Consider the following 20,799-nt stretch of genomic DNA (forward strand, 5'->3'; position numbering starts at 1 on the left):
CGTTTGGGAACCGGGAATTGGAATATTTATGAGCACTGCTTAAACCATAACTGTTGAGTATGACCCGTAATAGACAACGGGGCTGACACCTCTGCGCAGGTCAATCTTCTGAATTTGTCTATTTTTTCTACATTTTCATTAGAAATATAGAAAACATGCATTGCCACAAAACTCTTGTGTCATTTTAGCACACAGTAACTGACTCGAACTCACAAAGCCACGGGGCTTTAATGGGTCCAGGCAGTGCCTGACCAACATGGGTGGGGCTATGCACGTGACGCAACATTCATGTCGATTCCTTGGCCCCGACCCCACCCCTACCCACGCCCCGAAACTGGCTAGTGCCTGTTCTGCAGACGACCATTCTACGGGACAGCGGATGCAGGCGGGACGGATAAGGGCCTCCCCTTCCTATTTGTTAATAAAGCCAGGCGATCAGGCACATCTAAAGAATGGCGCTGGTAGGGACACCGGATCCCGCAAGTGTGAAAGCAATGAAGGCAGCTTGATTACCATTTGTCCAATCAAGAACACTATATAAACCCTGTGAACTCCCAAATCATTTATACACGGGGAGAAGAGATGGACACAGGTAGGTGCCACAGCAGAAGGCACACCTTGATACAGTAAGAGTGTGAATGGGACGTGTGGTGTGTAGGTAGATTCGCTAACAAACAAAAATAGACTTGGTAAGTTCTATGTTCTTTAACATAAAAAACTTCTGTTGATTTTGTCTTTACTCCCTAGAGTGTGACTAAAGGGGCCTTCCCTCCATTCCTCCTTCCATGGAAAGTGTAGGCTAAGACCCTTGGGTAAGATGTGAGAGAGGACTTTTCTCACTTTTAACTGTGTGCACATATGACTGACATGTGTCACGCACTTTTAACCACGCGCATAAAACTCTGTGTTTTCAAATGAGTTTAATGTAAGTGACCAAGGAAAACTTTCAAATTCCTTTTGTGCTTTCCCTATTTTTTTCCACAGGCTAACTTGGAGCCCTTTAAACAAGTGGAGTGACAAAGGTCACCCCACTGAGTGGTTTTCCCTTATCACGAAGTTGGTAAGGACGAAGCCTGCTTTAGAACAGGTCCTGAAGAATGCCGCGTACCCTTATGGGACACCAGGCAGAAACATGTTGACCCTATATATTACGGTTAGGGGACAATAATTTTCCCTGGTCACCGCTCACCCCTTTTAATACCATACAGTTGTCCACTTTATTAAAATTAATTCGACAACTGTAATGGTTTTTAAATCACACTCACTGTTCACGGGTCCCCACTTAGTTTAGAAGTGCATCCCTGTCGTCAGGTGTATACCCGCCCTCTATCAAACCAAGTTTTTAGAGGGCGAGGACTGCCGATGATGAAGCATGACACCAGGTGGTGTGTGAGGCCAGTCCTTCACTTTTTGTGAGATGTTTACACTCACAACTTAATTTTGAGCACCAAAGGTCACTATTCTGGGAGCAGCCCAACTTGTGTGTAACATTGTAGGTTGGAGGCTGGCTCGCTCCTGACGCCCTGTGCCTCTAGTTCCCTCCTCCGGTTAACCGCTGGGGTTAGTGTGGTTTATATAATAGCAGGAGAATGCCATCTTGATTAGAGCTACACGTCCTATAATAGTAATGGGCAAGTATTACAATTGAAGTACTAGACCATGCACCTTATTGAGGGTGGCAGTGTAATTTAGTTTGAATATATCTGCAAAGTTATGTGAAACATAAATTCCTACATACCTAGAAGGTGAGTAGCAGAAGAGTGTGGCCTCATTTAGACAGGCAGAATTGAGAAGGTGCTATTAAACATAAGAGCTTCGGATTTGGCTTGGTTTATTTTGTAGGCCACGATTTCCATGAATGTCTCGAATTTGGCAAATGCATTGAGGAGGTTTTGCTCCTCTGAGGCTAGATAGAGGATCATATCGTCTGCAAAGAGCTTGATCTTAGATGCTCCTTGAAGGGAGATCGAGAGGGGCGGCAGGAGGAGAAGCTAATTTGTGGATCTTTCCTTAATTTGCTGCCAAAGGCTCTATAAAGAGGGCAAAGAGAACCGTAGACATAGGTCACCAGTGCCTTGTGCCTCTTCTGATAGAAACAAGCCCTACAGTTTGAGAGTTAATTACAATTTTGCCTTTGCCTTTTTATATAGGTTTTCTTAAAAATGAACCAGCTGCAAGGACAATCCAAAGCGGAGCTTTTTTAGTTAACAAGAGCTCCCACTGCACTAGATTGAATGCCTTTTTGGCGTCAAGCATATTGATGGCTGCTTATAATTTATTGTTTATTAGTCAATTGCCAGCAACAAGAAAATAGTGTTTGATTAAATCAAACTTGTAGGAAAAAATCCACTAAGATCGCAGTGGACCACAGTTTGAGCTAATAAGGCTAGTCTAGACGCTATGATTTTTCTAAAAAGCTTGTAATCTTTATTTAATTAGCTGATGGGACGATATGAGCCAGGTTTCTCTGATGGTTTACACTTTTTATGAAAACGAATAATTACTGACTCCATAAAAGAGCAACACAACTTGCATCCTTTTAAAATTTCATTAAATCGGGTGACTATAACATTATGCTATCTGTACCTTAAATAACGCATTCGGTGATGATTTAATAGCATATGTATAACTAAAATTCAGGTACCAACATTCAAGCTATAAAGGCTGATCTACAGTTTATAATTAATATAACCTATCAACTGAAAGGAGCGCAAACTCCCATCGCATGGAGTTTGAGGATGGTGAAATCAGCTTTTTGTTGTGGGTGATGTCACTGAAGTAAGTCAGTTAATGGAGATTCAATTTATTTTGGAGGGTGACCAAGGTTCCTAGGGTGGAACAACCTTCCACCTCCAACTGAAGTCTATGGGAAGAGTGAAAAGAAATTTGAAGTATTTGCCAAAAGATGACAAGTTGAGAACTTGTATGTTGCTGATTTAGTATGATTTATATAAGAAATTCTTTCAAGTTAACACCAAGTAAGCATTTGCTTTATGTTGACTTTTAGTGCATATCAACAAGTGAAAATGATAACCAGGAAAGCAGCTCTGTCAATATCTCATCTATTTCTTGTTTGATTTAAGAACACATTTTCTCAGTTTCTGGATTACTTTGTGGAAATGAGAGTATCACTGACATATTTTCAAATTGGGAACTTCCGATGGCAATTTATCATTTCAAAGCACATGGTAAACCAATGCATGTAATTATTCACAAACCTGGAGCAAATACACTGTATTAATTTGAGGATTTGAGGGGGTTTGAGTTGCAGGTGACAGAAAGGTTACAGCATTTTGAAAATGTGTTGAAAGATTGTCATTTATCTTAAACAGCAAGGTTGTATCACAGTTAAGCAATGGGTTGCAAACAAAAAATAAAATCAAACCATGTTGCAAAGTAGGCTAAGCAACACTAAACATTGGTAATAGATTAATTCTGAACGCTCATGCCTAGAGCACATGCAAAGGAAATTCTAGAAGTGTGTATTAGAACGCCAAAGAAATGGCTTTCCATCTGGTTCTTCAGCTTGTTCAACAGTATTGTGAGTATGGATGTTGTGTCATCAAAAAAGAAAAGGTCCACTTCAGCTTTTGCCACAGTGCTCATTGTTGTGTTGTTCTAGGATAGGAAAATTGGGTTTCATTGTTGCCCAGCTTGGCAATATTCAATGTCTGGAAATAAAGTGAGTCTATGTGTTGAAACATACTAGAACAAAGGCTGCCACAAGACAAAATAAATAAAACACCCACCACTTTTCATGTCCATTTTGCAGAACAGGATTGATTGTATACTTTTAAAATAAATGTGTAACTAACAATATAAAGGCCATCAATGCTTTGCTTAGCTCAGTTCTTTAAGATTTGAGCACAATAGCTTTCTGGAGAGAAAAAACGTCCATCGACTTCTTGCAGTAGCTAAAACATTATTCACATTTGCAGTGTCACCATAGTCTGAGATTATATTCTTGAGTCATATTCTATTTATGTTGCTGTAATCTACTTTTTTTTTTTTTTGCTTTTTGAAAACCTTAATTGAGGATTTAACATATGTTGCATTACAGTCTGTCAATGAGGCATAGACATAATCACAGTTCAAAACCGTTACATACATATAGGAAGTAAGTATGATGACATACCCAGATAATCACATAGCAAGAAGAGATTGACGCTGAACAGAAGTGAAACACCCTGTGGGGCCGAAAGGTGTGCTAGAGTTAGTGTGTAGTGTCACGTGGGCGCAGGAACAGCAAAGTCGCGGGAGGCTAATGTTGCTGTAATTTACTTTGCAATTGCTCAAGCAGTCTTTTCAGCATTAAAATAGAAATCTACTAAAGTGCAAATCACACCAGAAGTTAAGCTGAAGTACTTAAAAATGGACATAATCACATGAATACTCAATGCGATGCCTCAATACCAAGTGAGAAATACCCATGTTGTAGGTTTTCATCTGCTTGCTGATAAGTCACGGTAAATGACTTTAGATAGCTTGAACCAACAGTCCATAGTAGGGTAGGCGAGGCGATGTTTACCACATCTTACCTCTACAACTGTGACCTCGGTTTAAAAAGAAAGCTTACAGGTTACAGTATTAATCACTGAGGGTCTCCACTTCTCGATAAAATAGCAAACGCAATGGAACTGCAAAATCAAATGTTGAAGGGCAGCATCTTGCCAGGATCCATCCGTTCAAACCAAAGTAAGTATCCCAGGCTGCCAACCCAATGGAAACCAGAATCTGAATCTAATCTAATGTAAATAGGGAGAGTTACATGTAAAGAACATTCTGCCTTGGTAAACAGTTTGGTACACTTTAGTGCAATAAGGTACTCAGCACATCATAACAATCAAAGTGAGACATGCACTAAATGGGTACTTAGGCAGGTGCAGGTCTGGGAAGTACATGATCAGAGGTACATGGAGAAAGGCAGAAACCTGTAACACAAATCGAGATCTGACTAGATTGTATAAGATGTAGATGATTAGGTACTTTGAATGCACTAAATTAGATCTCTCAGAATGCATGTATGCACAGTACTCTTATTAAATGGTAAGCATCCTTCTAGGTAAACAGTAGAAAATAACTGAAAATAATGAAATGGCAGAAGTAGTATAATTCTACGCTGGTAAGAGATTGCTGATAGTTTGCCATCAACTAATAAATCTGAAAACTGAATAGACTAATGTAAAATGAGTGTACATGGATTACAGGTAAATTGGTGTAAAAAAGATTTAACTGCTGCAATTGATCACAAGTAGAAAAGCTTACAATATTAAGCAAGTGATGGCTTACACTGGGAGCTTTTGGCTAGTAGTAGAAAGGACAACATGTTGCTGTATTGGCCCAAAGTTTGGATTTTTTTATTAGATCCATTAGGGTTTGTATTGCACTCTCCTCCATAAGCAATTGAGAAGCCTCAATTAAATATGCTACACCTTGCCTTGAACATGTTTTACTGAACACGTTCTCATATTAGGTTAAAAGCCCGTAACATATCCAAAATGAAGTTGTGCTTTCGTTCCATATCTTACTCAACTGCTGTGTACAAAAATCTTCAATCCTCCAATCAAGACAATTTATCTGGACAGGCACAAAAGGTACCTCACCAGGCAGTCAGGTTTTTAACATTACGTTGCTCTATGTTGCATAGCCTTCTACTGAAAACATAAGCCAAGTGTGCATTCACTCCAATATTTTAAGAGTAAAAAGAAAACATCTTGTAGATCGGCTAGTTTAGAGATTAAGCTACACACGTGTCATACATTTACCTTAGCTTTTACATGGCAGGTCATTTGATCTACTAATGCACTTAGATTTACAACATACTTTTGCGTTTTGCCGATACTAAATGTAAAAGAAACAATTGATGGACGGAATGCTGGACAATGCAAACATTCACCCCCAGTCACAAGGATATGGGTTTAATCCATCATTCTTTTGCTCACCACACCACCCCAGTTTGGACCCAGCCATATGCAAATCAGTCTTGACCCAGTTCCTTTGAGGAAACAGACCAGCCCAAACTGCCAAGCCAGGTCCTCCCTGGACCGGAAACAAGCATCCTGGGACCGGTTTCAGGGCATCACCCTTCATCAGGTAGGCTAGCTTGAATCCAGTGGTGTAGTGAGCACAGGACCCACATCTGGGCATACCCTTCCTACTCAGGGCAACATATGCAAAAGAAACAATTGATGGGCGGAATGCTGGACATTGCAAAAATTCACCCCAGTCACAAGGATCTGGGTTTAATCCATCATTCTTTTGTTCACCACACCACTCCAGTTTGGACCCAGCCATATGCAAATCAATCTTGACCCTGTTCCTTGTTGGAACAGCCCAACCCGAACTGCCAAGCCAGGTCTTCCCTGGACCGAAAACAAGCATCCTGGGACCGGTTTCAGGGCATCACCCTTCATCAGCCAGACAAGCTTGAATCCAGTAGTGTAGTGAGCACGGGACCCACGTCTGGGCATACCCTTCCCACTCAGGGCAACATTTGCAAAAGAAACAATTGATGGCCGGAATGCTGGGCAATGCAAACATTCACCCCCTGTCACAAGGATCTGGGTTTAATCCATCATTCTTTTGCTCACCACACCACCCCAGTTTGGACCCAGTCATCTGCAAATCTGTCTTGACCCTGTTCCTTGTAGGGACAGTCCAGCCCAAACTGCCAAGCCAGGTCCTCCCTGGACCGGAAACAAGCATCCTGGGACCGGTTTCAGGGCATTACCCTTCATCAGCCAGGCTAGCTTGAATCCAGTGGTGTAGTGAGCACGGGACCTACATCCGGGCAGACCCTGCCCACTCAGGGCAACATATGCAAAAGAAACAATGATGGACGGAATGCTGGACAATGCAAATATTCACCCCCAGTCACAAGGATATGGGTTTAATCCATCATTCTTTTGCTCACCACACCACCACAGTTTGGACCCAGCCATATGCAAATCAGTCTTGACCCTGTTCCTTGTGGGAACAGTCCAGCCCGAACTGCCAAGCCAGGTCCTCCTTGGACCGGAAACAAGCATCCTGGGACCGGTTTCATGGCATCACCCTTCATCAGCCAGGCTAGCTTGAATCCAGTGGTGTAATGAGCAGAGGACCCACGTCTGGGCATACTCTTCCCTCTCAGGGCAACATATGCAAAAGAAACAATTGATGGATAGAATGCTGGACAATGCAAACATTCACCCCCAGTCACAAGGATCTGGGTTTAATCCATCTTTTTTTGCTCACCATATCACCCCACGCTATAGGTGAGCGTCCTTTGCACCCCGGGATGGAGGTCTGCTGCCGGGGGCAGGTCTCAACTGCCAGGCTCTCAGCGGTGTATGCCCAGGATCCGACTCTCCTTAATAGAACTGTAGTAGTACGGTGCTTGGTCGGTTAATGCGCCTGCGCCTGCTGCTGAGGCCTGAATATATTTAAAGATTGCTGGTTCCGATCATTTAGGATCTGTTAGGGATGAGGAATGCATTCATATGAGATAGCCCCGAGGGTTAATGTTCCTGTTGCATGGCTCTAACCATGGGTCAAATATAGTTCCACCCTTCTCTAGTTCATTCACCGAGGGCCCCTAAGCTGAGCATTAACAAGAACATACAAAGCGTTAATGTCTCTCATCTGTAATTGTCTCTCTTGAAGCGCCTGGACGCCCTGTTAGGCTAGCTGTTGCACTTTAAATATGTATGAATTCATTTATACATTTGAATGGATGGATAATGCTATTTATTGGGCACTCAAGCACATCGAGATCATATCTTGATGCTGTACTCCTGTGCTTTACTGATTAAGGTTTTCAAAAGAGGGACCCCTCTACTGCTCCGTGTTTACGTTCTTGGCATTGGGGAAAGACACTTCCGGCGCTGGCCTTGGCTCATCTACTGACACAATGTGTTATTTCTGGCATATCTCCACCTTCAAAGCTGGGCCTGGCTACCCTTCACTGCATATGAAAAGGGGGAGGGGGGCATGAAGTCAGCATGTTACAGCCCCACGACTGCATGGCACGGACTGACGCTCTGTGTGACCCTCAATAAGTTCTATAGGATGGATCGGATCTTTGCTGAATCCGCGGACTTGGGCACAGCCCAGGAAAAACCCCTCTGGAGCAGCGAACATACAGGAGACGGCGCGACCTGCCTTGCCTCACAGAGCATGTCAAGAAGAAGCCAGGATTCAAACCATGGAACCTCCACCCCCTTCCTGCCTAGCACTCTCAAACCCATCTGTGGCTCCACCGGAGACACCTACTATTCCCCACCCCACCTTCTGCGGGTCAGGGCCCACTGGGGACTTATTCCAGCCCTGGGAAGCCCCTGGAAGTGAAACCGTCTCTTAGTCTGGGCCGCAGGAGGGGGTGGGGCGGACCTGCTGTCTCTCCTCTTCCTCCGAGGGGTAAGCCCCGTCGAGCCTTCCTTCACTCACTACTAACTGTCTCTGTGCTTCCGCCTGGCTTGTTTGTGTGTGATGCCTCTGGCTCTGGGGCAGTGCCGGGCCCGGGTAGAAGGACACACACGCACTGCTGGTTATGGGAACACATCTCTCTGTGACACATACCTTGGGAACCCTGGGAGGGGTCAATATTATTATTATCTGGTAAGTACGCACTGACCCTAAAGACAAGCATTGACATAGCCAATAGGTCTCGCTTTTGGGACCTTATCAGTATTTAGTTATGCAGCACAATATCCTTGGTGCAACAACATCAACTGTTGCATGGCTAAACACTTATAAGGTCCCAAAGGCGAGACCTATTGGCTATGCCAATGCTTGTTTTTACATTTGCCACCCCGAGTGGGACGGATATGCCCAGACGTGAGTCCTGTGCTCTCCATGCCACTGGAGTCAAGCTATCCTGGCTGATGAGGGGTGAAACCCCGAAACCCGACCTAGGATGCTTGTTTCCAGTCCAGGGAGGACCCTGCCTGGCAGTTCGGGCTGGACTGTTCCCATTGGGCGCAGGGTCAAGACTGATTTGCATATGCTTGGTTCAAACTGGAATGGCATGGGGAGCAAAAAACAAAGGATTTAGGCCCAGATCTCTGTACTGGGGTGAATGTATGACATTGTTCTGCATTCTTTCCATCAATTGTTGTTTTTGCATTTGATACTAAATGTAAGGCTTACATTATTCTGGAAAACTTAACACACTGAACAATATAATTTGTATTATTATCGTGTTAAAAGGAGCAGTCGTGTATCTCACTTTTGGTGAGAGTTGGTTAAGGGTCCAAAGTATACCCCTAATGTAAGGTTCCTCCAGATTAGGAGCATTTGCCCAGAATCAGAGGATTCTCCACTGCTATCTACCTCTAAATAAGGCCCCTATGCTGGTGGTGGCTCAAAAGGGAATTAAGCTAATGCATGTGAAGCACTGTATGTCTTTCTCTTCTTAGAGACTGTGACACTCATGACACCCTCTCTCTATCTTTCACATTTAATTCTTCTCTATTTGTTGTCTTCCTTTCCACCACTTTCTCTTCATACCCACCGTTCACTCTCTTCCACAAAATGTCATTATCCTCCTCTAAATCTATCTTGCCCTGCTCCATTTTCTTCCAATCTCTTCTCCCTTCCTGCTTCTTCTTTTCCTCTGCTTCTCCAACTCTCCTTTCTCTGCCATTTTCCTATCTCTCACTCTTCCTATTGACTTACTGTCTCTCGTTTTCCTCTCCCTTCTTATATTGTCTCACTACCCTTCGCACACCTCGCCATCCTTTTATGTCTCTCTATCTCCCTTTGTCAAGAGGACGGCTTAAATCTTTGTGATTAGTAACGGCATTACCAATTGTAGGGAAAAAATCCTTTAAGCAGTGCAAATCATTTAATCACCACATCTGCAACAAAAGGGAGTACAAAAAGGTTTATTGTACATGCCAGGCTAATTCAGCTGGGAGAGTGATGTGCTATGAGCGAAGAACAAGTCAGTCTCAACTAACATACACTTCAAGTCTACTTAATATAATATTAATTTTGGCCTAGATCCATATTTAATACAATGTTCACAATAGAAAAAGCTTCCTGCTTTTCCTTTATGTCCCACCCAGATTACATACATTTATTTAAAGAACAGCTCGTTCCTGTTGTTTGTGACTTCTCATGCCAAACTAACAGACTACAATGGAAAACATTCTTGCTGCTCTGAATTTCCTGTTAAACATCCTAGGCAGGACGTTCTCAGCTCGAATACAATGAAGAGGGAAAAAACACTTAAACCAAACCGCATTGAGACCTTTTTTTTTTTTTAAAGCAGGCTGTAGGTTATTTCCAGATACAGTTGTGCAACTTTAACATGCACGTTTAAACAGCATTATACCGTTTGCCTGTCTTTACATAATATTTCACAGTGTGTGGGCACGTGACAGATAAAACGGAATAATTAGGTCCTAAATCTAAATTACGGTTTTGATTCCTTTCATTCCCCTCTCTAGTCGATTCTTCGACTACTTCTTCACTACCCCTCTGCATTTCTTCCAATTCTATATTTTGCATCTCTTTATTTCTCCTTATAGGGAACATACCTCCCACTTTAGTTGTAACCCTCTTGCAACATGCTAAGATAACCTGAAATACTAAGCACATCAATAGCAACACAACTATTATAGGCAACAAGGCCTTAGACAACCCCGACATCCAGGACGGCACCCAATCAAACCAGCCAGTGAACCATTCATCTGGAGCACCCCCTCTTTCTTCATCTGTGCATGCAAATTATGCAAAGTCAATATGGCCTGAGTTAGATTTCCTTCATCTTCATCATTCGCCAGTATGAAAGTACAGTATACTGAATTAAGTTTTTTACATACTCCTTCGATTGCTGTCATTAAGTCCAAAACGTACTTGTTTTCCATCACCATAAGTCTGATTGAACGCAGCTCTTCTTTAATTCCATTAAAGCCATCTTCGGTAGCATATATGGGTTTCATCAGCTCCCAGCGGGTGATCTGAACCCAACGAGCAGTTGCTTTTGCTTGAAACATAGGTATCAGACTTCCAAAAAATGTTTGGGCGTCATTGAACAACCTATACTCTTTGGGCACATCCTGCCACACTGAAGTTCCAAAGTACTCAGCCATTCTTTTTCTTCTGTGATGATGCAGCAAAGTTGATGCTTTACTCATGGAATGCAAATGCAAATTTTGTATTTCTTTTGCTGGTATTACCATAGATGGAGTATGCAAAGTCACCAGAGAGCAGATTCCGCTCCAGTCGGCGGGTAATTGAGTGTATATTCGAGCTCCACACTGCCAGTAAAAATCCATAAGGTTGGAGGTACCGCCCTGCATATCGGCATTGGAAATAGTTGAACTGCAATTGAGATTCCGTCCCACTTTAACAATCCCATTTCCCTGAAAGCAAAGAGAAAATCTCATTAGTTTCACAGCCAGCTTAGGAGGACGTTTAGTTCCAGTCCAGGTATATCTCTGTATGTTTTCATCCCATACTTGCTGACATGATGCTTTTATATCATCAAATCTCAAATGATTTTTTGTTTCTGTGCCACTCCATAAAGATATGGCCCTACGTGAAAACCTAGCTCCAGTAAACCATTTATTATTGGCAAATACTGATGCTTCAATACTTAATACTGGCCTGGCTGCGCAATCTGGGGGCAGTGGTTTGGCAGAATAATTATTACAGGTGGATGGTGGATTAGATCTCCCTAGAATACCTCGTTCCAATACGGCTTCCTCCCAATTTACATAACTATATTTCTGCCCTGCTCCTTTCATTCTGGATATCTCTTTCATTATCTCTGTTTTATCTGTCAAAATTTGCAAAATTTCAGGGGTTGTATCAAATCTGGTTGTATTAACTCTGGCTGTCATCGGACTAACATGCGTTGGCTGTAACTGTGCTTTTATCCTACACAAGAAAAGATGCAATAAACACTTTGTCATATTAACAGGCACTTCTTTAGGATACACTAAAGGTGGTGTTTCTATGGCATGGGGAATAAGAGAACATACATAACAACTATCATTTTGCGTATGGTACCTATATCATGCATGCTTTTGTACCACAAATTATCAAGTAGAGAATCATGCAGAGGATGTATATCTGTTTCATTGAAAACAGCTCTACGAAAGCGTAATACTTCTTCCCTATGGGTGGAATCTTTTGCATCTACATAACACATAATAAAATAGCAAATTATCAGAGTAATAATCATAACCACTGAACCCATAATTATACTATGAAAAATATCATTTAGCTGTCTCTTCATTGTATAATTTGTTCTTGGACCATTGCCTCCTCCACTCCTTGTGGGAGTGAGGCCAAAAATGGAATAATGTCCGTTACGTACACCCAGTTCCGCATCCCCTCCACTTTTACTGCTGTTGGCGTGCTCTGTGTTACTTGGTAGGGGCCTAGAAACTTGGGATCCTTCCATGTTCTCACAAAGTTGTGCACGAAGACCCAGGAACTGATGCTGATGGCTGTAGACAAGGGGTGGGGTGGTGCAGTACTGTTGGCCTGTTGCAGCTGAACCTGTTTAGAATAAACCTGTACAGCTTTTGTTAAGGCAGACATGTATGCATTCATTTCTTGCCAAACACTTTCTGATGCAGACTTGGTATCAGAACGAATCATTTGATTTTGTTTGAAAGAAAAATTAGAATGCCTACCTGTTACGACTTGCTGAGGGGTCAAATGATGATCTTTTGAAGGGGCATTTCTCAATGCATACAGAGCAAGGGGAAGGCAGTAAAGCCAATTCTTTTTCAGTGTCTCACAAATCTTTGACACTTTGCTTTTCAATAAGCCATTCATCCTCTCAACAATTCCATTACTCTCTGGGTGGTAAACTGAGGTAAACTGGTGTTCCACTCCTAATAGTGTAGTAATTTGCTGAAATACTGTGTTAGCAAAGTGTTTTCCATTATTGCTGCGTATCGCTGCCGGACCCCCCCACCTATGTATGACCTCTCCCACCAGGAATTTGGCTGCCTGGTCAGCATCACACCTGGAGCAGGGCCCTGCTTTAATCCATCGCGAAAATGGACACACCACTACTAACAAATGCCTATATCCATTACATTTTGGTATCATATCTACAAAATCTATGTGTAGTCCTATTGGTCTTGGAATGGAGGATGAATGCATTTTTGGTGACCTCTTATTAGAGTACTGATAACACACATGACATGAAGCTAGAAATACATCAACTAATGGTCCTAGATTAGGGATAAACAAGCTTTTATTTAATTCATCCATCATTACTCTTTTAGAATTGTGTGTTGGTAAATGAAGTTGTCGAAGGGCTGTTATAAGTAATGACTGAGGCATTATAACTTTACCTGAAGTTGGTGATCTATAAAGAAGATCTGGAAATCCAGTCACTCCCCCCCTTGATTTCCAGAGATCTTTCTCATGTTGTGGTGCTGCATTTTGAATGTCTAATAATGCCTCTGTAGTAATATTCTCATAGTGTTGTATCTCAACCTCATCATCTGCATCTAAAGTGTGCATACTGCATGTTTTCATTGCATATAAACTAGCTTCCTTTGCTGCTGTATCAGCAGCTTCATTTCCCTTAGACACCAAATCTATTCCTTTTGTGTGTGCCTGGCACTTAACCACTGCTACTTGACATGGTATTTGCAATGCAGCAATAAGGTCAGCTAAAAGATGTTGGTGCGCTACTGGTGTCCCATCAGATTTAAGAAATCCTCGCCTTTCCCATCTCTTCAGCCCTGAGTGAACTGTGGGAGCTACATATGCTGAATCAGTATATATTGTTACTGGCTGACCCTGGCATGCCTGTAGGGCCGTTATCAATGCTTTTAATTCAGCCACTTGGGCTGAGTCTTGGGATGGCAAGGGTAAGAGGTGCAATGTGTGTAAGGTATAATCAGTAGGTGTACCAATAGCCTCAACAACAGCTGCACCTGTATGTCTTTTACCTGTCTCCTGGTCTATACATGAGGAACCATCAATAAACAATTGTTGGCCATCAGACAAGGGGTCCTCATGTGCCAGGTGATCGTCCTCATCCAATGTTGCACTACAGTCATGATCAGTGGGCTCTAGTGGGTGCACTAAAAAAGTTGCAGGATTGACTGAGTGTACTCGCTCAATGCAGATAGAAGGGTTTGACAGTATTACTTCACAACCTGTTGCTCTTTGAGTGGTCAGTGTACTTTTACTTTTCTGCAGCACAGCAAATGGAGAGTGCTCAACATACAATGTTACAGGGCATCCTGCTGTAATAGTACTACTCTTGTCTACTGCAAAAGCTGCTGCTGCAAGCGCTCGCTCACAAGGAATGTGACCTTTCATTACTGGATCTAATAGTCCACTAAAATAGGCGACGGGTTTATGACCCATTGGGTATTTTTGAGTAAGGACTGATATCATGGAATCCTCTGTGGCAGCAGAAAACAGAAAAAATATCTTTGTATAGTCTGTATTTGCTAGCACTGGGGCTGAAGTAATTGCTTCTTTCAATGTCTGAAATGCACTTACACTGTCATCACTCCAGTGTATGCCTGTGTTGTCAGTTTTAGCTTGCTTCATTGCATATAATAGTGGTTGTATGATGGTTGCATAATCAAATACCCACTGACGTACAAAATTACAAAGGCCTAGAAATTTCTGCATGTCTTTTACTGTCTTGGGCTGTAGCTGATCACGTATAGTTTGTATTCTAGAACCTGCTATCTTTTTGCCTTCTGCGGACAACACTTGGCCCAAATACAGCACTTCTTTTTGCACAAACTCTAATTTTTTCCTGTCCACTTTGTATCCCTTAGTAACAAGTAGCGTTAGGAGATTGACAGTGTGCAGAACACATTCAGATTCTGTTTTACTGCATATTAATAAATCATCTACATATTGCAAAACTGTACTGTCTGACTGGAAATTTAACAAATCATCTCTCAATACTCTATTAAACACAGATGGAGACTCACGATAGCCTTGTGGGAGTCTAGAGTACTGGATTTGTTCACCATCAAAACGGAAGGATGTCAAATAATGACTGTCAGGATGTAAAGGTTTGCTAAAAAAAAGCATTCTTTAAATCCACCACAGAAAACCATTTGATGTTACTTGGTATATTAGTCAATATCACAGATGGGTCTGGCACTATGGGGTACTCTGCTAATACTATGGCATTAAGGGGGCGAAAATCCTGAACCATCCTCCAAGTATTACCTGTAGATTTTTTCACAGGATAAATTGCTGTATTACAAGGCGATGGACAGGAATACAGGACTCCCTGATCCTTCAGTCTTTGTATTGTCCCTCTAATACCTTATTTTGCTTCTTTAGACAGAGGATACTGTTTTACACGTGGCAATTGTGCACCTGGCTTCAACTTTATCTTAAATGGTTCTGCAGATAGTATCAGTCCTACCGCATCTGGAGCTGATGTCCAGAGACAAGGTGGGACTGCTGCAAGTGCTTCAATAACATTGGAGGGGGATGGCACAACTGGTAACGTGGTCTGTGCACGGTAAACACGTACTAACAAGGGTGCAGTGTGTGTATAAACTATCTCAGTCCTAGTAGGATCGTCTGAAAAGAGTTCTGAATCAGAAATGTCCTGCGGTCTCAGACCAGGCATAAGAAAAATCAGGACCTCCCAAATTCCTCCATCATTATCTGATGCCACAAGAGCACCCCACCTTCTGGATATTTTCATGCACTCAAGATAAAGGGTATTCACCTGTCCTAGTTCATCACCACCAGCTTGTCTCCTGAAAATTAATCTTGGTTGTAATTCCATCCATCTCCCTAAAAGTATTTCCTCTGTCTTCAGAACCGTAAGTACTGTATCTGCTAGCAGTTTATAATGCACTGGCTCTGCCCTTCCAACTACATTTTCCTCTGGTACTCTTAGTAAATGTATCCCACATGTTGCTTGCCCTGGTATTTCACATGTCATGGACCCATCAGAGGAAAGTCTTAGTGTCATGTTTAATTTAGACATGATATCCCTTCCTAAGAAATTTGCTGGTGAATTTGGAGAATAAAGGAAATGCTCCTGCCACCTCTATGAGCACATGTGTTGTGTATGGAATGCGCTGTACTTCACCAGATAAGCCCTGCGTATCCATGGTGGCAGAGGACAATGGAACATTTCCTTCTGAGAGGCAAGATTTTGTTGCCCCTGTATCAACCAAAAAAGCATACCCCCTTCCCATTATAATAATTTCTACCATTGGTTCTTCCTCTGGGTCTATAGTCCTAGCTACCACAGTACTATTGGGATTCCCTGGTACGTCCCATCAGGCTGTATGATAAAAGGGGTTTCCACTTTGAACAATCACTCCCCCTTGTCCTTGACTCCCTGTGCTCACCAGTGCAGTAGTCTGCACCTGATGCTGGCCTCCTGCCTGCACAACAGGTGCTGGTGCCCCTTGAATAGGTACATTAGCAAATTGCTATTGTGGCATATAAACCTGTGGTAGTGGAGTTATTTGTTGTTGAGGATAGGGGGCATACTGATATGGACCATATTGAGGCACTGGCCCTGACGTGTTTACATTTTGTCTTCCCCTTCCTCTCCCTATTCCTTTCACTTCCTGTGCTTCATCACTCTTCTTAAAGTGGCATTCAGCAATAAAATGTCCAATATTACCGCAGTAATGGCATTTAAAATGTCTTCTTCTTTGCATCTGTCTCCCCTCTCTTTGACCCCTTCCTTGCTCCCTGTTTGCAACAGGAACCTGCACAGCCATTTCTTTTCCTGTCTTTTCCTTCTCATTTTTCTGTATTTTTTGTGTCACCAGTTTAGCTTGGGCTCTGTCACTTTGGTCTTTATTTCTCCTTTCCTTTTCTCTGTATAAAACTTGTCATTCCCTGCATATTTCGTACATGAAGGGATCTTACTTCAGCTGGAAGGGAACTTTGTCCTAACTCTATCATACCCTCTGCGCGAAATGGACGCCCAGACCTTGTTGTACTACTGGGAAAAACCTGCTCTCCTCTTAATTGTTCTCAAAAAGAACTTTGTTCCTCTACTCTTCTTCTATTTATTTCAGCATTTCTGTTCTCAGCCTCTTGCCACAATTCCATGAGTTCCCGGTCAAGAACCCTTCTAGTTTCACTCTCCACTGAGTTTATTTCTTCCTCATCTTTCTCATCCTCTCCTGTCACATTCTTGATTTCTAGATCATACCCTGTGTCCCTTACAACTGGCTTTGCATCTGGTTTAAATGATATGGAATTACATATATTTGAACAGTCATCAGCAATAAGGCTTAATCTCTTAATTGTATTCCCTTTACAGTGGTGGTCATGGCACGATAACCCTTTCCTCTTCCTGATATATTTTTGATCGTGCCCCTAAATCAAACTTCACCTGTGGGGTGCTAGTATAATATCCATTTCCCTCACTTGAGTTTTGAGGAATCTTGCTAGCCCATTCTAATACATCTTTTGACTTTTGTTCCAGCAATTTTCCATTGTTGTCTTGTCTTAATTTTACTGAAATGTCTCCTGTTAAGGACACTGTTCCCTCATATACTTTTTCAGGTTTAAGAGGGTCTTTATTAATTGTTTGAGCAAAATCAACCACCCCATTTTTAATTAGTCATCAACCTTTGGTGTAACTTTGTTTATGTCAGTCAAAGGAATTAATATCGGATCTTTATAGACTAAAGCTGGAACATCAGTGTCCACTGAGTCTATTGAGGTAGTGGATTCCTTATCTTCCACTGACAATGATGGATACATACCCTGGCGGCATAAGGGCCCTTTAATTATCTCAGAATATGTCAGGGGTGGTGCTGTGGCTTCTACATGGGAATCCTGAATGAATATCTTCCATATGTCCAATGATGCTAATCTTTTTGTTCTCCTATCTCCTTTATATGCTCCTAAGATATATGATATTACATGGGCTATCACTGTATTATCAAAAGAGCCATCTAGTGGCCATGGAACCAGGGAAGTATTTGTGCCTTCTGCCCATTCCTGACAATGTATTTTTATTCTGTCAGAGTCTCCAGGAAATGTGGAAATCATATGGCCTAAAAGAGTCCCATTGTATCCCTGCCTCCCCTTAGAAGATTTCTTAAAGAAAGGCATGACCTCACAATTTTCCTTTTAATCTACTAAAAAACTTTTACTATTCTTAATGGCTCCTGTCCTAATGTAGTTAACACTAAAAACAGTTGGTACCTCTGATAATGCAAGAGAACTTATAATCTATTACACATGATATAACAATCACAAATCTACATTATATTTATATGTACATATATATTTAGAAAAACAACTCACATAACATATAAATACAAAATATCAACTTTTCCTCTTTCTCTGATGTTTTCCTAATTCAAACTGTCAGGCTAAACCTCTTAGATAATTCCTATTTCTCTAATAATTTCCAAAGGGAAAGAAAAACAGTCTGCCAAGTTTAACTAAATAAACCTCTATTTCTCTGACGATTCCTAAACAAAAGGTCTGTCAGGATCAACAAAACACATTTAATTCTCTCTCTGACGATTCCTAAACAAAGGTCTGCCAGGATTAACTAAATATACATCTCCGTTTGTAACAGTTGTGGATCAATACACAAGGATTCGACGATCGCCCTTTTTTCCTACCTTATCTGGCCGCTGCAGACGTCCCCCAGACCGGTACCCCCTGTCGTCCAAAAAACAGATCTTTCGTATCAACGGGAGTCTGTCATCCTCCTCAAATTGTGCACCACTAAATTAGTTGTCCGAACGGGCCCCGAAGGAGAACCTCCCCAGCGGCAGGTAGGAGCAAACTGATCTCTTGGCTGGCTCTGCCACGGTGTCGGGAAAACAATCCTTTAAGCAGTGCAAATCATTTGATCACCACATCTGCAACAAAAGGGTGTACAAAAAGGTTTATTGTACATGCCAGGCTAATTCAGCTGGGAGAGTGATGTGCTATGAGCGAAGCACAAGTCAGTCTCAACTAATATACACTTCAAGTCTACTTATAATACTAATTTTGGCCTAGATCCATATTTAATACAATGTTCACAATAGAAAAAGCTTCCTGCTTTTCCGTTATGTCCCACCCAGATTACATACATTTATTTAAAGAACAGCTCTTTCCTGTTGTTTGTGACTTCTCATGCCAAACTAACAGACTACAATGGAAAACATTCTTGCTGCTCTGAATTTCCTGTTAATTATCCTAGGCAGGACGTTCTCAGCTCGAATACAATGAAGAGGAAAAAACACTTAAACCAAACCGCATTGAGACCTTTTTTTTTTAAAGCAGGCTGTAGGTTATTTCCAGATACAATTGTGCAAATTTATCATGCACGTTTAAACAGCATTACACTGTTTTTCTGTCTTTACATAATATTTCACAGTGTGTGGGCACGTGACAGATAAAACTGAATAATTAGGCCCTAAATCTAAATTAGGGTTTTGATTCCTTTCACAATGATAGGCAATTTGAATTATTTACCTGTGGTTAGAATGCTTGACCGAGAAAAGGAAGTTTGAGAATAATGATTATACCCCATCTGGCAGATACGTGTCCGCTTCTTATAGCAGGATCACACAGTTGCAGCCCAAGCAGCAGGCGCAGCAGTGTACTGCATGCCACCACCAATAAGGTGAGACTATTCTGGCAGCACCTCAGCAGTATTTTTGCCTCAATGCAGGGCACGCAGAAAGTCTGGGGTGGGATAGAGGATGAGGGGACCTCCACTGGCTCACTACCAAAGGGACAGAGCAGGCTTATCGGTCTGGGGATGGGCAATCTTCACCTCCAATGGAACAGCTTTCACCTGCCAGCTCCAATAATGGAAGTCTGGAGCTCGGGCCAAGAGTGGCAGTATAGCCCAGTCTTCTAAGGTGGCATTATTGACAAAGTCCATTGAAATCCCTCAACCAGCACCAGTGACCATGTAAGAATCACACATACATGCCTTTATTAAGGCCTGAGACCTAGGTGAAAGTCCCAGGCCCTGCAGATTGTGCCCCTGCTGAGCTAGGGCAGCAAGCAAGAAACTTGAACACCCCTGGAGGGGGAATTTGATGGATCTTAATTGTGTGATAATACTGGGTCTATGTGATAATGAGGCACTTGTAACAAAACATGTTACTCTGTGTGTCTCTTGACAGGGATGTAGAAGGTAGGCAAGCTCTAAGAGTAACATTCCTTTAGAGCCAGAAATTCGCTTTGCACCACCAGGACGAATAGAATGTCCCTTCTTAGTAGTGTCTGACTGCTGAGGCTTAACATACCTGGAGAGTGACTCTGTCTCAGATGGCATTGCATTAATCAAGACATGTTGTGAGTCCGGAGCTCAGCTCCCAAATCCTCACTGCAATACTGGCTCAAAGCTATAAGGCTCTGATAAATGACGGCGGGAATCAAGTGCAGGCCATATTTGAGGTGGTTCAATTAATCTTTTTGAGAGCTTCAGCACAAATTTGTTAGAACCTAATAGAGGGCTGTAAGAGCCATTAATCTACCTGCATCAGTCTTGGTGAAATAAGGGCAGCTGAATGCAAACAAATTAGCTTTAGGTGTAAGACTAACAAATGCCATATCAAGCTGTCAGGGGTAGTGGGATATTAAAGGACTAGCAAAAATGCCAGCTTGTCAGGTTCTCTCTAATTGAACTTGTGAATTGTTGCAGACGAAGCAAGTAGAAACAGCAGCATCTGTGGTTAGGCTACAGTTTGTTTAACCACCATCACAGCCTAGCTGCACATGCTGCTAACTATCCATAGAGGAGCATAGATCATGACACCTGAAAGATGGGTCTGCCGATGGCAAATTACAAATGGAATATCCGATTGAATAAATACTGTCCAAGACACCTCTTCCTTTGAAAACTACTGCTTC

General features: G+C 42.1%; 1 protein-coding gene across 1 annotated transcript in view; it reads left to right on the forward strand.

The window, feature by feature from the left end:
• The first annotated feature begins 515 nt into the window (after positions 1 to 515).
• LOC146809787 (uncharacterized protein ZSWIM9-like) overlaps positions 516 to 20,799 on the forward strand; it is a 126,677-nt gene continuing 106,393 nt past the window's right edge. The window contains exon 1 of the mRNA XM_085616643.1: positions 516 to 592. The gene's annotated coding sequence lies outside the window, so the exon portion shown is untranslated. The remainder of the gene's footprint in view (positions 593 to 20,799) is intronic.

Source organism: Triturus cristatus, chromosome 7 (genome assembly GCF_964204655.1).
Source record: "Triturus cristatus chromosome 7, aTriCri1.1, whole genome shotgun sequence".
Lineage (NCBI taxonomy): Eukaryota > Metazoa > Chordata > Amphibia > Caudata > Salamandridae > Triturus > Triturus cristatus.